Here is a 16,079-nt window from a genome sequence, read left to right on the forward strand (position 1 = left end):
AACAATACACACAATACACACAATACACACAACACACACAATACACACAATACACACAATACACACAATACAACAATACACACAATACACACAATACACACAATACACACAATACACACAATACACACAATACACACAATACACACAACACACACAACACACACAATACACACAATACACACAACACACACAATACACACAATACACACAATACACACAATACACACAATACAATACAACACACACAATACACACAATACACACAATACACACAATACACACAATACACACAACACACACAATACACACAATACACACAACACACACAATACACACACAATACACACACATACACACAATACACACACACAATACACACAATACACACAATACATACAATACAATACACACAATACACACACACACACAGTACACACAATACACACAATACACACACAATACACACAATACATACAATACACACAGTACACACAATACACACAGTACACACAATACACACAATACATACAATACACACAATACACACAATACACACAATACACACAACACACACAATACACACAATACACACAATACACACAATACACACAATACATACAATACACACAATACACACAATACACACAATACACACAGTACACACAATACACACAATACACACAATACACACAATACATACAATACACACAATACACACAATACACACAGTACACACAATACACACAACACACACAATACACACAACACACACAATACACACAATACACACAATACACACAATACACACAATACACACAACACACACAATACATACAATACATACAATACACACAGTACACACAGTACACACAGTACACACAATACACACAATACACACAATACACACAGTACACACAATACACACAACACACACAATACACACAATACACACAATACACACAATACACACAATACACACAATACACACAATACACACAATACACACAGTACACACAATACACACACACATCTAAAGGAAACGAATGGAATTAAGAATATATCAATGTCTGGATGGGCAATGTCAGAGCAGCAGATACTGAGATACAGTAGAATAGTATACAGTATATACTGTACATATGAGATGAGTAATGCATGGACTGAGATACAGTAGAATAGAATACAGTATATACTGTACATATGAGATGAGTAATGCATGGACTGAGATACAGTAGAATAGAATACAGTATATACATATGAGATGAGTAATGCATGGACTGAGATACAGTAGAATAGAATACAGTATATACTGTACATATGAGATGAGTAATGCATGGACTGAGATACAGTAGAATAGTATACAGTATATACTGTACATATGAGATGAGTAATGCATGGACTGAGATACAGTAGAATAGAATACAGTATATACTGTACATATGAGATGAGTAATGCATGGACTGAGATACAGTAGAATAGAATACAGTATATACTGTACATATGAGATGAGTAATGAAAAACATGTAAACATTATTGAAGTGACCAGTGTTCCATTATTAAAGGGACCAGTGTTCCATTATTAAAGTGACCAGAGTTCCATGATTAAAGTGACCAGTGTTCCATTATTAAAGTGACCAGAGTTCCATTATTAAAGTGACCAGTGTTCCATGATTAAAGTGACCAGTGTTCCATTATTAAAGTGACCAGTGTTCCATTATTAAAGTGACCAGTGTTCCATTATTAATGTGACCAGTGTTCCATTATTATAGTGACCAGTGTTCCATTATTAAAGTGACCAGTGTTCCATTATTAAAGTGACCAGTGTTCCATTATTAAAGTGACCAGTGTTCCATTATTAAAGGGACCAGTGTTCCATTATTAAAGTGACCAGTGTTCCATTATTAAAGGGACCAGTGTTCCATTATTAAAGGGACCAGTGTTCCATTATTAAAGGGACCAGTGTTCCATTATTAATGTGACTAGTGTTCCATTATTAATGTGACCAGTGTTCCGTTATTAAAGTGACCAGTGTTCCATTATTAAAGTGACCAGTGTTCCATTATTAAAGGGACCAGTGTTCCATTATTAAAGTGACCAGTGTTCCATTATTAAAGCGACCAGTGTTCCATTATTAAAGTGACCTGTGTTCCATTATTAAAGTGACCAGTGTTCCATTATTAAAGTGACCAGTGTTCCATTATTAATGTGACTAGTGTTCCATTATTAATGTGACCAGTGTTCCGTTATTAAAGTGACCAGTGTTCCATCATTAAAGTGACCAGTGTTCCATTATTAAAGTGACCAGTGTTCCATTATTAAAGTGACCAGTGTTCCATTATTAAAGTGGCCAGTGATTCCCAGTCTATGTTTGGTGGCCTCATTTCCAGCTGGGACACTGACTGACCATCGCCCTAATTAGCAGCACCTGATGTGATTATCAATCAGGCTCAAAATCTGGACAAGGTTTCTGCTGCACCCTGGGGAAGTGTAACCTGGATAGTGTCGATGTTTTAACACTAACCTTGCCCCACATCATAGAAGTACTTCTTTCAGCCGTTTCAGCCGTTTCAGAGAGAAGAGAGAGAGTAGGATGGAAAGACACAAGCGAGAGCTGTCTCTGTATTATGTTAGTGAGCAGCATGCCAAGACAGAGCCTCTCTCATCATAAAGACTCAGATAAAGGAGCCTAGCTTCCTTCCTCCTCTCCACCTCCTCTCCACCTCCTCCTCTCTACCTCCTCCTCTCCACCTCTCTACGGGCACGGAACCCCGCCCCTCAGGCCCCTCCCGCTGAAGGCCCATTCTGCTAACCTGCTAGCTACCTAGAGCTACTTGGAACCCTACTAATTACACAACTGGTATATCGACGTCACCGCACGAAGAGGCAAAAACAGACTTAACCCCGTCGCGACGTCCCCCAAAGACTAACTTGCTAGCCCCGGTCTGCTAACTGCTAGCTTGCCGGCCCGGTCTGCTAACTGCTAGCTTGCCTTCTCCGGTCTGCTAACTGCTAGCCCCTGCTAACTGCTTGCTTGCTAACCCGGTCTGCTAAGTGCCCGGTCTGCTTACTGTTAGCATCGGCCTGCTAACTGTCTGAATCGCCGTGTCCCCAGCCAGCCCAACCACTCACTGGACCCATATGTTCACTTGGCTACGCATGCCTCTCTCTAATATCAATATGCCTTGTCCATTACTGTCCTGGTTAGTCATTACTGTCTTATTTCACTGTAGAGCCTCTAGCCCTGCTCAATATACCTTAACCAACCATGTTGTTCCACCTCCTACATATGCGATGACATCACCTGGTTTAAACATCTCTAGAGACTATATCTCTCTCTTCATTACTCAATGCCTAGGTTTACCTCCAATGTACTCACATCCTACCTTACCTTTGTCTATACACTATGCCTTGAATCTATACTATCGAGCCCAGAAACCTGCTCCTTTTACTCTTTGTTCCGAACGTGCTAGACAGCCAGTTCGTATAGATTCAGGTCCTGCAGTGCCTAGCCCTACTGCAGTGCCTACCCAGGTCCTCTCATTTGTGGATTTCTGTAACCCTGAAAGCCTTGGTTTCATGCATGTTAACATTAGAAGCCTACTCCCTAAGTTTGTTTTACTCACTGCTTTAGCACACTCTGCCAAACCGGATGTCTTGCCGTGTCTGAATCCTGGCTTAGGAAAACCACCAAAAACCCTGAAATCTCCATCGCAAACTATAACATTTTCCGCAAAGATAGAACTGCCAAAGGGGGCGGTGTTGAAATCTACTGCAAAGATAGCCTTCAGAGTTCTGTCTTTGCTATCCAGGTCTGTACCCAAACAATTCGAACTTCTACTTCTAAAAATCCACCTTTCCAGATACAAGTCTCTCACTGTTGCCGCTTGCTATAGACCTCCCTCTGCCCCCAGCTGTGCCCTCGATACCATGTGAACTGATTGCCCCCATCTATTTTCTCAGTTCGTGCTAATAGGTGACCTAAACTGGGACATGCTTAACACCCCGGCCATCCTACAATCTAAGCTTGATGCCCTCAATCTCACACAAATGATCAATGAACCTACAAGGTACAACTCCAAATCCGTAAACACAGGCACCTTCATAGATGTCATCCTAACTAACTCACCCTCCAAATATACCTCTGCTGTTTTCAATCAAGATCTCAGAGATCACTGCCCCATTGCCTGCATCCGTAAAGGGTCTGCAACCAAACGACCATCCCTCATCACTGTCAAACGCTCCCTAAAACACTTCAGGCCTTTCTAATCGACCTGGCCGGGGTATCCTGGAATGACATTGACCTCATCCCCTCAGTAGATGATGCCTGGCTATTCTTTAATGTCACCACCAATAAATCCGCTATAATTGAGAATTTCAATAAGCATTTCTCTATGGCTGGCCATGCTTTCCACCTGGCTACCCCTACCCCGGTCAACTGCCCGGCACCCTCCACAAAAACCCACCGAAGCCCCCACCATTTCTCCTTTACCCAAATCCGGATAGCTGATGTTCTGAAAGAGCTGCAAAATCTGGACTAGAGGTCGACTGATTAATCGGAATGGCCGATTAATTAGGGCCGATTTCAAGTTTTCATAACAATCAGAAATCTGTATTTTTGGGCGCCGATTTTGCAGATTTTACTTATTATAATTTTTTATACCTTTATTTAACTAGGCAAGTCAGTTAAGAACACATTCTTACTGTCAATGACGGCCTAGGAACGGTGGGTTAACTGCCTTGTTCAGGGGCAGAACGACAGATTTTCACCTTGTCAGCTCGGGGGATCCAATCTTGCAACCTTACAGTTAACTAGTCCAACGCTCAAACCACCTGCCTCTCATTGTACTCCACGAGGAGCCTGCCTGTTACGCGAATGCAGTAGAAGCCAAGGTAAGTTGCTAGGTAGCATTAAACGTATCAATCAATCATAATCACTAGTTATAACTACACAGGGTTGATGATATTACTAGTTTATCTAGCGTGTCCTGCGTTGCATATAATCGATGCAACGCTGGGGGATGATTTAACAAAAGCGCATTTCCGAAAAGAGCACAATCGTTGGACGACTGTACCTAACCATGAACCTCAATGCCTTTCTTTAAATCAATACACAGAAGTATATATTTTTAAACCTGCATATTTAGCTAAAAAGAAATCCAGGTTAGCAGGCAATATTAACCAGGTTAAAATTGTGTCACTTCTCTTGCGTTCATTGCACGCAGAGTCAGGGTATATGCAACAGTTTGGGCAGCCTGGCTCATTGCGAACTAATTTGCCAGAATTTTACGTAATTATGACATACCATTGAAGGTTGTGCAATGTAACAAGAATATTTAGACTTAGGGATGCCACCCGTTAGATAAAATAACGAACTGTTCCGTATTTCACTGAAATAATAAACGTTTTGTTTTCTAAATTATAGTTTCCGTATTCGACCATATTAATGACCAAAGGCTCGTATTTCTGTGTGTTATTATGTAATAATTCAGTCTATGATTTGATAGAGCAGTCTGACTGAGTGATGGTAGGCAGTAGTAGGCTCGTAAGCATTCATTCAAACAGCACTTTGTGCGTTTTGCCAGCAGCTCTTTCAAGCACAGCGCTGTTTATGAGTTCAAGCCTATCAGCCTAATGGCTGGTGTAACCGATGTGAAATGGCTAGCTAGTTAGCGGGGTGCGCGCTAATAGCGTTTCAAACATCACTCGCTCTGAGACTTGGACTAGTTATTTCCCTTGCTCTGCAAGGGCTGTGGCTTTTGTGGAGTATTGGGTAACACTGCTTCGAGTGTGGCTGTTGTCGATGTGTTCCTGGTTCGAGCCCAGGTAGGGGCGAGGAGAGGGACGGAAGCAATACTGTTACACTGGCAATACTATAGTGCCTATAAGAACATCCAATAGTCAAAGGTATATGAAATACAAATGGTATAGAGAGAAATAATCCTATAAATACTATATATATATATATATGTTCTCATGTTCTGAACTTAAACATTAGCTTTTTTACATGTTTCTTCTCCAACACTTTGTTTTTGCATTATTTAAACCAAATTGAACATCTTTCATTATTTAATTGAGGCTAAATTGATTTTATTGATGTATTATATTAAGTTAAAATAAGTGTTCATTCAGTATTGTTGTCATTGTCATTATTACAAAAAAAGAAATTGTCCGATTAATCGGTATTGCCTTTTTTTGGTCCTCCAAAAATCGGTATTGGTATCAGCGTTGAAAAATCATAATCGGTCGACCTCTAATCTGGACCCCTAGAAATCAGCCGGGCTAGACAATCTGGACCCTCTCTTTCTAAAATTATCTGCCGAAATTGTTGCAACCCCTATTACTAGCCTGTTCAACCTCTCTTTCGTATCGTCTGAGATTCCCAAAGATTGAAAAGCTGCCGCGGTCATCCCCCTCTTCAAAGGGGGTGACACTCTAGACACAAGCTGCTACAGACCTATATCTATCCTACCCTGTCTTTCTAAGGTCTTCGAAAGCCAAGTTAACAAACAGATTACCGACCATTTCGAATCCCACCGTACCTTCTCCGCTATGCAATCTGGTTTCAGAGCTGGTCATGGGTGCACATCAGCCACACTCAAGGTCCTAAACGACATCATAACTGCCATCAATAAGAGACATTACTGCACAGCCGTATTCATCGACCTGGCCAAGGCATTCGACTCTGTCAATCACAACATTCTTATTGGCAGACTCGACAGCCTTGGTTTCACAAATGATTGCCTCGCCTGGTTTACCAACTACTTATCTGATAGAGTTCAGTGTGTCAAATTGGTGGGCCTGTTGTCCGGACCTCTGGCAGTCTCTATGGGGGTGCCACAGGGTTCAACCCTCGGGCCGACTCTCTTCTCTGTATACATCAATGATGTTGCTCTTGCTGCTGGTGATTCTCTGATCCACCTCTACGCAGACGACACCATTCTGTATACTTCTGGCCCCTCTTTGGACACTGTGTTAACTAGCCTCCAAACGAGCTTCAATTCCATACAACTCTCCTTCCGTGGCCTCCAACTGCTCTTAAACGCAAGTAAAACTAAATGCATGCTATTCAACCGATAACTGCCTGCACCAGCATCACTACTCTGGACGGCTCTGACTTAGAATATGTGGACAACTACAAATACCTAGGTGTCTGGTTAGACTGTAAACTTTCCTTCCAGACTCACATTAAGCATTTCCAATGCAAAATTAAATCTAGAAATGGCTTCCTATATCGCAACAAAGCATCCTCACTCATGGTGCCAAACATACCCTCATAAAACTGACCATCCTACCAATCCTCGACTTCGGTAATGTCATCTACAAAATAGCCTCCAACACTCTACTCAACAAACTGGATGCAGTCTATCACAGTGCCATCCGTTTTTTCACCAAAGCCCCATACACTACCCACCATTGCGACCTGTATGCTCTCGTTGGTTGGCCCTCGCTTCATACTCGTCGCCAAACCCACTGGCTACAGGTTATCTACAAGTCTCTGCTAGGTAAAGCCCCACCTTATCTCAGCTCACTGGTCACCAAAGCAGCACCCACTCGTAGCACGCGCTCCAGCAGGTATATCTCACTGGTCACCCCCAAAGCCAATTCCTTTGTCTTTCCTTCCAGTTCTCTGCTGCCCATGACTGGAATGAACTGCAAATATATCTGAAACTGGAAACACTTATCTCCCTCACTAGCTTTAAGCACCAGCTGTCAGAGCAGCTCACAGATTACTGCACCTGTACATAGCCTACCTATATTTTAGCCCAAAACCTACCCCTTCCCCTACTGTATTTATTTATTTATTTTGCTCCTTTGCACCCCATTATTTCTATTTCTACTTTGCACATTCTTCCACTGCAAATCTACCATTCCAGTGTTTTACTTGCTATATTGTATTTACCTCGCCACCATGGCCTATTTTAGCCTTTACCTCCCTTATCTCACCTCATTGCTCACATTTTATACAGACCTATTTTTTACTGTATTATTGACTGTATGTTTGTTTTACTCCATGTGTAACTCTGTGTTGTTGTATGTGTCGAATTGCTATGCTGTATCTTGGCCAGGTCGCAGTTGCAAATGAGAACTTGTTCTCAACTAGCCTACCTGGTTAAATAAAGGTGAAATAAATAAATAAAAATAAACTCCCCCTCTCTTTACCTTCCCCTCTCTACCTCCTTCTCCTCCCCTCTACCTCCTCCCCTCTACTTCCTCCTCCCCTCCTCATCCCCTCCTCCTCCCCTCTACCTCCTCCTCTAAATCAAAAAGCAGATGTTTTCTGGTATTGAGAGATAAAATATGGCTTTCACTGATTGTAACTAAAGGAAGACAGTTCCTACATTGCTTTGTTATCCAACAGATCTTGTGTCCTAAAATGTGAACCCCATTCATTGCTGCTCACAGCTATATTTTGTGTGAATATTGTTTTAGACAAAATGGTGCTACTGTAGCTACCGAAATCAAAATTGCAGGTTGCACAGCAAATGTTGAGGAGAATATGCCACCAAAAAGGGTAGCAATTTAGAGAAGTGCCACGTTCAGTTGCCAAACGTTGTTGAACGTTGCAGTTGAAATGCCATAAGCCGATATTATTCCTTATTCTACTTGCCAGAGAGGCATGTTTGTTCTACCTAGCCTATTTCTATCTAAACGTTCCAAAACGTTTCCTCCTTCTGAACATACCGCTGCTTTTTCCAAAACGTTTCCTCCTTCTGAACCTACCCCTGCTCACAACAAAACGTTTCCTCCTTCTGAACATACCGATGCTCATTCCAAAACGTTTCCTCCTTCTGAACATACCGATGCTCATTCCAAAACGTTTCCTCCTTCTGAACCTACCCCTGCTCACTACAAAACGTTTCCTCCTTCTGAACCTACCCCTGCTCACTACAAAACGTTTCCTCCTTCTGAACCTACCCCTGCTCACTACAAAACATTTCCTCCTTCTGAACATATCCCTGCTCATTCACTGAGAAACATACACAATCCTCAATTGTCTCAATTGTCTAAAGGCTTAAAAATCCTTCTTTAACCCGTCTCCTCTCCTTCATCTACACTGAAATGAAGTGGATTTAACAGGTGTCGTCAATCAGAGATCATAGCGTTCACCTGGATTCACCTGGTCAGTCTATGTCATGGAGAAAGCAGGTGTTCTTAAATTAGTTTACTCACAATATCCATAGTGTCATTTCTACAGGAGTTAGTTGCTTTCCAAGTTCTCTGTTTCTTATTCTGACAGGGAGGACTGGAGCACTACCACACCCTGTCTGTCAGTCTCTAAAACAATTTGATGTTGCTTGGACTAGAGCACTACCAGACCCTGTCTGTCAGTCTATAAAACAGTTTGATGTTGCTTGGACTGGAGCCCTACCAGACCCTGTCTGTCAGTCTCTAAAACAGTTTGATGTTGCTTGGACTGGAGCACTACCAGACCCTGTCTGTCAGTCTCTAAAACAATTTGATGTTGCTTGGACTAGAGCACTACCAGACCCTGTCTGTCAGTCTCTAAAACAGTTTGATGTTGCTTGGACTGGAGCACTACCAGACCCTGTCTGTCAGTCTCTAAAACAATTTGATGTTGCTTGGACTAGAGCACTACCAGACCCTGTCTGTCAGTCTCTAAAACAATTTGATGTTGCTTGGACTGGAGCACTACCAGACCCTGTCTGTCAGTCTCTAAAACAATTTGATGTTACCTGGACTGGAGCACTACCAGACCCTGTCTGTCAGTCTCTAAAATAATTTGATGTTACTTGGACTGGAGCACTACCAGACCCTGTCTGTCAGTCTCTAAAACAGGTTGATGTTGCTTGGACTGGAGCACTACCAGACCCTGTCTGTCAGTCTCTAAAACAGTTTGATGTTGCTTGGACTGGAGCACTACCAGACCCTGTCTGTCAGTCTCTAAAACAATTTGATGTTGCTTGGCCTGGATCCCTACCAGACCCTGTCTGTCAGTCTCTAAAACAGTTTGATGTTGCTTGGGCTGGAGCACTACCAGACCCTGTCTGTCAGTCTCTAAAACATGTTGATGTTGCTTGGACTGGAGCACTACCAGACCCTGTCTGTCAGTCTCTAAAACAGGTTGATGTTGCTTGGACTGGAGCACTACCAGACCCTGTCTGTCAGTCTGTCGGTCTCTAAAACAGTTTGATGTTGCTGGGACTGGAGCACTACAAGACCCTGTCTGTCAGTCTCTAAAACAATTTGATGTTGCTTGGCCTGGAGCCTTACCAGACCCTGTCTGTCAGTCTCTAAAACAGTTTGATGTTGCTTGGACTGGAGCACTACCAGACCCTGTCTGCAAGTCTCTTAAACAGGTTGATGTTGCTTGGACTGGAGCACTACCAGACCCTGTCTGTCAGTCTCTAAAACAGGTTGATGTTGCTTGGACTGGAGCACTACCAGACCCTAACTGTCAGTCTCTAAAACAATTTGATGTTGCTTGGCCTGGAGCACTACTAGACCCTAACTGTCTCCCTAAAACAATTTGATGTTGCTTGGCCTGGAGCACTACCAGACCCTGTCTGTCAGTCTCTAAAACAGTTTGATGTTGCTTGGACTGGAGCACTACCAGACCCTGTCTGTCAGTCTCTAAAACAGTTTGATGTTGCTTGGACTGGAGCACTACCAGACCCTGTCTGTCAGTCTCTAAAACAGGTTGATGTTGCTTGGACTGGAGCACTACCAGACCCTGTCTGTCAGTCTCTAAAATAATTTGATGTTGCTTGGACTGGAGCACTACCAGACCCTGTCTGTCAGTCTGTCAGTCTCTAAAACAGGTTGATGTTGCTTGGACTGGAGCACTACCAGACCCTGTCTGTCAGTCTCTAAAACAGTTTGATGTTGCTTGGAATGGAGCACTACCAGACCCTGTCTGTCAGTCTCTAAAACAGGTTGATGGTGCTTGGACTGGAGCACTACCAGACCCTGTCTGTCAGTCTCTAAAATAATTTGATGTTGCTTGGACTGGAGCACTACCAGACCCTGTCTGTCAGTCTGTCAGTCTCTAAAACAGGTTGATGTTGCTTGGACTGGAGCACTACCAGGCCCTGTCTGTCAGTCTCTAAAACAGTTTGATGGTGCTGGGACTGGAGCACTACCAGACCCTGTCTGTCAGTCTCTAAAACAATTTGATGTTGCTTGGACTAGAGCACTACCAGACCCTGTCTGTCAGTCTCTAAAACAGTTTGATGTTGCTTGGACTGGAGCACTACCAGACCCTGTCTGTCAGTCTCTAAAACAGTTTGATGTTGCTTGGAATGGAGCACTACCAGACCCTGTCTGTCAGTCTCTAAAACAGGTTGATGTTGCTTGGACTGGAGCACTACCAGACCCTGTCTGTCAGTCTCTAAAATAATTTGATGTTGCTTGGACTGGAGCACTACCAGACCCTGTCTGTCAGTCTGTCAGTCTCTAAAACAGGTTGATGTTGCATGGACTGGAGCACTACCAGGCCCTGTCTGTCAGTCTCTAAAACAGTTTGATGGTGCTGGGACTGGAGCACTACCAGACCCTGTCTGTCAGTCTCTAAAACAATTTGATGTTGCTTGGACTAGAGCACTACCAGACCCTGTCTGTCAGTCTCTAAAACAGTTTGATGTTGCTTGGACTGGAGCACTACCAGACCCTGTCTGTCAGTCTCTAAAACAGGTTGATGTTGCTTGGACTGGAGCACTACCAGACCCTGTCTGTCAGTCTCTAAAACAGGTTGATGTTGCTTGGCCTGGAGCCCTACCAGACCCTGTCTGTCAGTCTCTAAAACAATTTGATGTTGCTTGGCCTGGAGCCCTACCAGACCCTGTCTGTCAGTCTGTCGGTCTCTAAAACAGTTTGATGTTGCTGGGACTGGAGCACTACAAGACCCTGTCTGTCAGTCTCTAAAACAATTTGATGTTGCTTGGCCTGGAGCCCTACCGAACCCTGTCTGTCAGTCTCTAAAACAGTTTGATGTTGCTTGGACTGGAGCACTACCAGACCCTGTCTGCAAGTCTCTTAAACAGGTTGATGTTGCTTGGACTGGAGCACTACCAGACCCTGTCTGTCAGTCTCTAAAACAGGTTGATGTTGCTTGGACTGGAGCACTACCAGACCCTAACTGTCAGTCTCTAAAACAATTTGATGTTGCTTGGCCTGGAGCACTACTAGACCCTAACTGTCTCCCTAAAACAATTTGATGTTGCTTGGCCTGGAGCACTACCAGACCCTGTCTGTCAGTCTCTAAAACAGTTTGATGTTGCTTGGACTGGAGCACTACCAGACCCTGTCTGTCAGTCTCTAAAACAGTTTGATGTTGCTTGGACTGGAGCACTACCAGACCCTGTCTGTCAGTCTCTAAAACAGGTTGATGTTGCTTGGACTGGAGCACTACCAGACCCTGTCTGTCAGTCTCTAAAATAATTTGATGTTGCTTGGACTGGAGCACTACCAGACCCTGTCTGTCAGTCTGTCAGTCTCTAAAACAGGTTGATGTTGCTTGGACTGGAGCACTACCAGACCCTGTCTGTCAGTCTCTAAAACAGTTTGATGTTGCTTGGAATGGAGCACTACCAGACCCTGTCTGTCAGTCTCTAAAACAGGTTGATGTTGCTTGGACTGGAGCACTACCAGACCCTGTCTGTCAGTCTCTAAAATAATTTGATGTTGCTTGGACTGGAGCACTACCAGACCCTGTCTGTCAGTCTGTCAGTCTCTAAAACAGGTTGATGTTGCTTGGACTGGAGCACTACCAGGCCCTGTCTGTCAGTCTCTAAAACAGTTTGATGGTGCTGGGACTGGAGCACTACCAGACCCTGTCTGTCAGTCTCTAAAACAATTTGATGTTGCTTGGCCTAGAGCACTACCAGACCCTGTCTGTCAGTCTCTAAAACAGTTTGATGTTGCTTGGACTGGAGCACTACCAGACCCTGTCTGTCAGTCTCTAAAACAGTTTGATGTTGCTTGGGCTGGAGCACTACCAGACCCTGTCTGTCAGTCTCTAAAACAGGTTGATGTTGCTTGGACTGGAGCACTACCAGACCCTGTCTGTCATTCTCTAAAATAATTTGATGTTGCTTGGACTAGAGCACTACCAGACCCTGTCTGTCAGTCTGTCAGTCTCTAAAACAGGTTGATGTTGCTTGGACTGGAGCACTACCAGACCCTGTCTGTCAGTCTCTAAAACAGTTTGATGTTGCTTGGAATGGAGCACTACCAGACCCTGTCTGTCAGTCTCTAAAACAGGTTGATGTTGCTTGGACTGGAGCACTACCAGACCCTGTCTGTCAGTCTCTAAAATAATTTGATGTTGCTTGGACTGGAGCACTACCAGACCCTGTCTGTCAGTCTGTCAGTCTCTAAAACAGGTTGATGTTGCTTGGACTGGAGCACTACCAGACCCTGTCTGTCAGTCTCTAAAACAGTTTGATGGTGCTGGGACTGGAGCACTACCAGACCCTGTCTGTCAGTCTCTAAAACAGTTTGATGTTGCTTGGAATGGAGCACTACCAGACCCTGTCTGTCAGTCTCTAAAACAGGTTGATGTTGCTTGGACTGGAGCACTACCAGACCCTGTCTGTCAGTCTCTAAAATAATTTGATGTTGCTTGGACTGGAGCACTACCAGACCCTGTCTGTCAGTCTGTCAGTCTCTAAAACAGGTTGATGTTGCTTGGACTGGAGCACTACCAGACCCTGTCTGTCAGTCTCTAAAACAGTTTGATGGTGCTGGGACTGGAGCACTACCAGACCCTGTCTGTCAGTCTCTAAAACAATTTGATGTTGCTTGGACTAGAGCACTACCAGACCCTGTCTGTCAGTCTCTAAAACAGTTTGATGTTGCTTGGACTGGAGCACTACCAGACCCTGTCTGTCAGTCTCTAAAACAGTTTGATGTTGCTGGGACTGGAGCCCCTGCGGTTAGGGTGAATCCCGTCTCTTTAAAAAGTGTCAAAAGTGCTGGTTGCTCCCAAAGCATATGACCCAGGAAGGTGGAGAATGGCCCCGAGACCCTTCTGTCTGAACTGAGGTGGCCGTAGGGGAGAGTGGTACTGGGCAGCCTGTTGGTATACACCCAGGATCCATGCTGACTCCCGGGGCTGGTAGGTCCGTCTCAAGCGGGGCAAAGATGTTTAATAACTGAATTGGATCTTCTCAGATTGATGAAGGGTGGCCAGACTGCCTCCCCGATATCCTACACCTTGCGAGTGTCCAGTCTCCCATGAGTTTAAGATCTGTCCTTTTGGATTGGGACAATATCAACGCCGCCCGAGTCGTAGACAGCTTAGCTATAGGAGGAATTTAAAACAGAGATTCGGTTTGCCAGGGGCTACAGCAAGGTTGGTGCACTTAGAAAGCAGATTATGCTGTTTTCGCAGCCGAGCGAACGGCAATCTTTTCCCTAAGCTGCTTGATGGCAGACATGATGGTTGATGGTAGACATGATGGTTGATGGTAGACATGATGGTTGATGGTAGACATGATGGTTGATGGTAGACATGATGGTTGATGGTAGACATGATGGTTGATGGTAGACATGATGGTTGATGGTAGACATGATGGTTGATGGCATGATGGTTGATGGTAGACATGATGGTTGATGGTAGACATGATGCTTGAGACATGATGTAGACATGATGGTTGATGGTAGACATGATGGTTGATGGTAGACATGATGGTTGATGGTAGACATGATGGTTGATGGTAGACATGATGGTTGATGGTAGACATGATGGTTGATGGTAGACATGATGGTTGATGGTAGACATGATGGTTGATGGCAGACATGATGGTTGATGGTAGACATGATGGTTGATGGTAGACATGATGCTTGATGGTAGACATGATGCTTGATGGTAGACATGATGGTTGATGGTAGACATGATGGTTGATGGTAGACATGATGGTTGATGGTAGACATGATGGTTGATGGTAGACATGATGGTTGATGGTAGACATGATGGTTGATGGCAGACATGATGGTTGATGGTAGACATGATGGTTGATGGTAGACATGATGGTTGATGGCAGACATGATGGTTGATGGTAGACATGATGGTTGATGGTAGACATGATGGTTGATGGTAGACATGATGGTTGATGGTAGACATGATGGTTGATGGCAGACATGATGGTTGATGGTAGACATGATGCTTGATGGCAGACATGATGGTTGATGGTAGACATGATGGTTGATGGTAGACATGATGGTTGATGGTAGACATGATGGTTGATGGCAGACATGATGGTTGATGGCAGACATGATGGTTGATGGTAGACATGATGCTTGATGGCAGACATGATGGTTGATGGCAGACATGATGGTTGATGGCAGACATGATGGTTGATGGCAGACATGATGGTTGATGGCAGACATGATGGTTGATGGCAGACATGATGGTTGATGGCAGACATGATGGTTGATGGCAGACATGATGGTTGATGGCAGACATGATGGTTGATGGCAGACATGATGGTTGATGGCAGACATGATGGTTGATGGTAGACATGATGGTTGATGGCAGACATGATGGTTGATGGCAGACATGATGGTTGATGGCAGACATGATGGTTGATGGCAGACATGATGGTTGATGGTAGACATGATGGTTGATGGTAGACATGATGGTTGATGGCAGACATGATGGTTGATGGCAGACATGATGGTTGATGGCAGACATGATGGTTGATGGCAGACATGATGGTTGATGGCAGACATGATGCTTGATGGCAGACATGATGGTTGATGGCAGACATGATGCTTGATGGCAGACATGATGGTTGATGGCAGACATGATGCTTGATGGCAGACATGATGGTTGATGGCAGACATGATGCTTGATGGCAGACATGATGCTTGATGGCAGACATGATGGTTGATGGCAGACATGATGCTTGATGGTAGACATGATGGTTGATGGTAGACATGATGCTTGATGGCAGACATGATGGTTGATGGCAGACAGGATGGTTGATGGCAGAAATGATGGTTGATGGCAGACATGATGGTTGATGGCAGACATGATGGTTGATGGTAGACATGATGGTTGATGGCAGACATGATGGTTGATGGCAGACATGATGGTTGATGGCAGACATGATGGTTGA

Source organism: Oncorhynchus nerka, linkage group LG3 (genome assembly GCF_034236695.1).
Source record: "Oncorhynchus nerka isolate Pitt River linkage group LG3, Oner_Uvic_2.0, whole genome shotgun sequence".
NCBI classification, from domain to species: Eukaryota; Metazoa; Chordata; class Actinopteri; order Salmoniformes; family Salmonidae; genus Oncorhynchus; species Oncorhynchus nerka.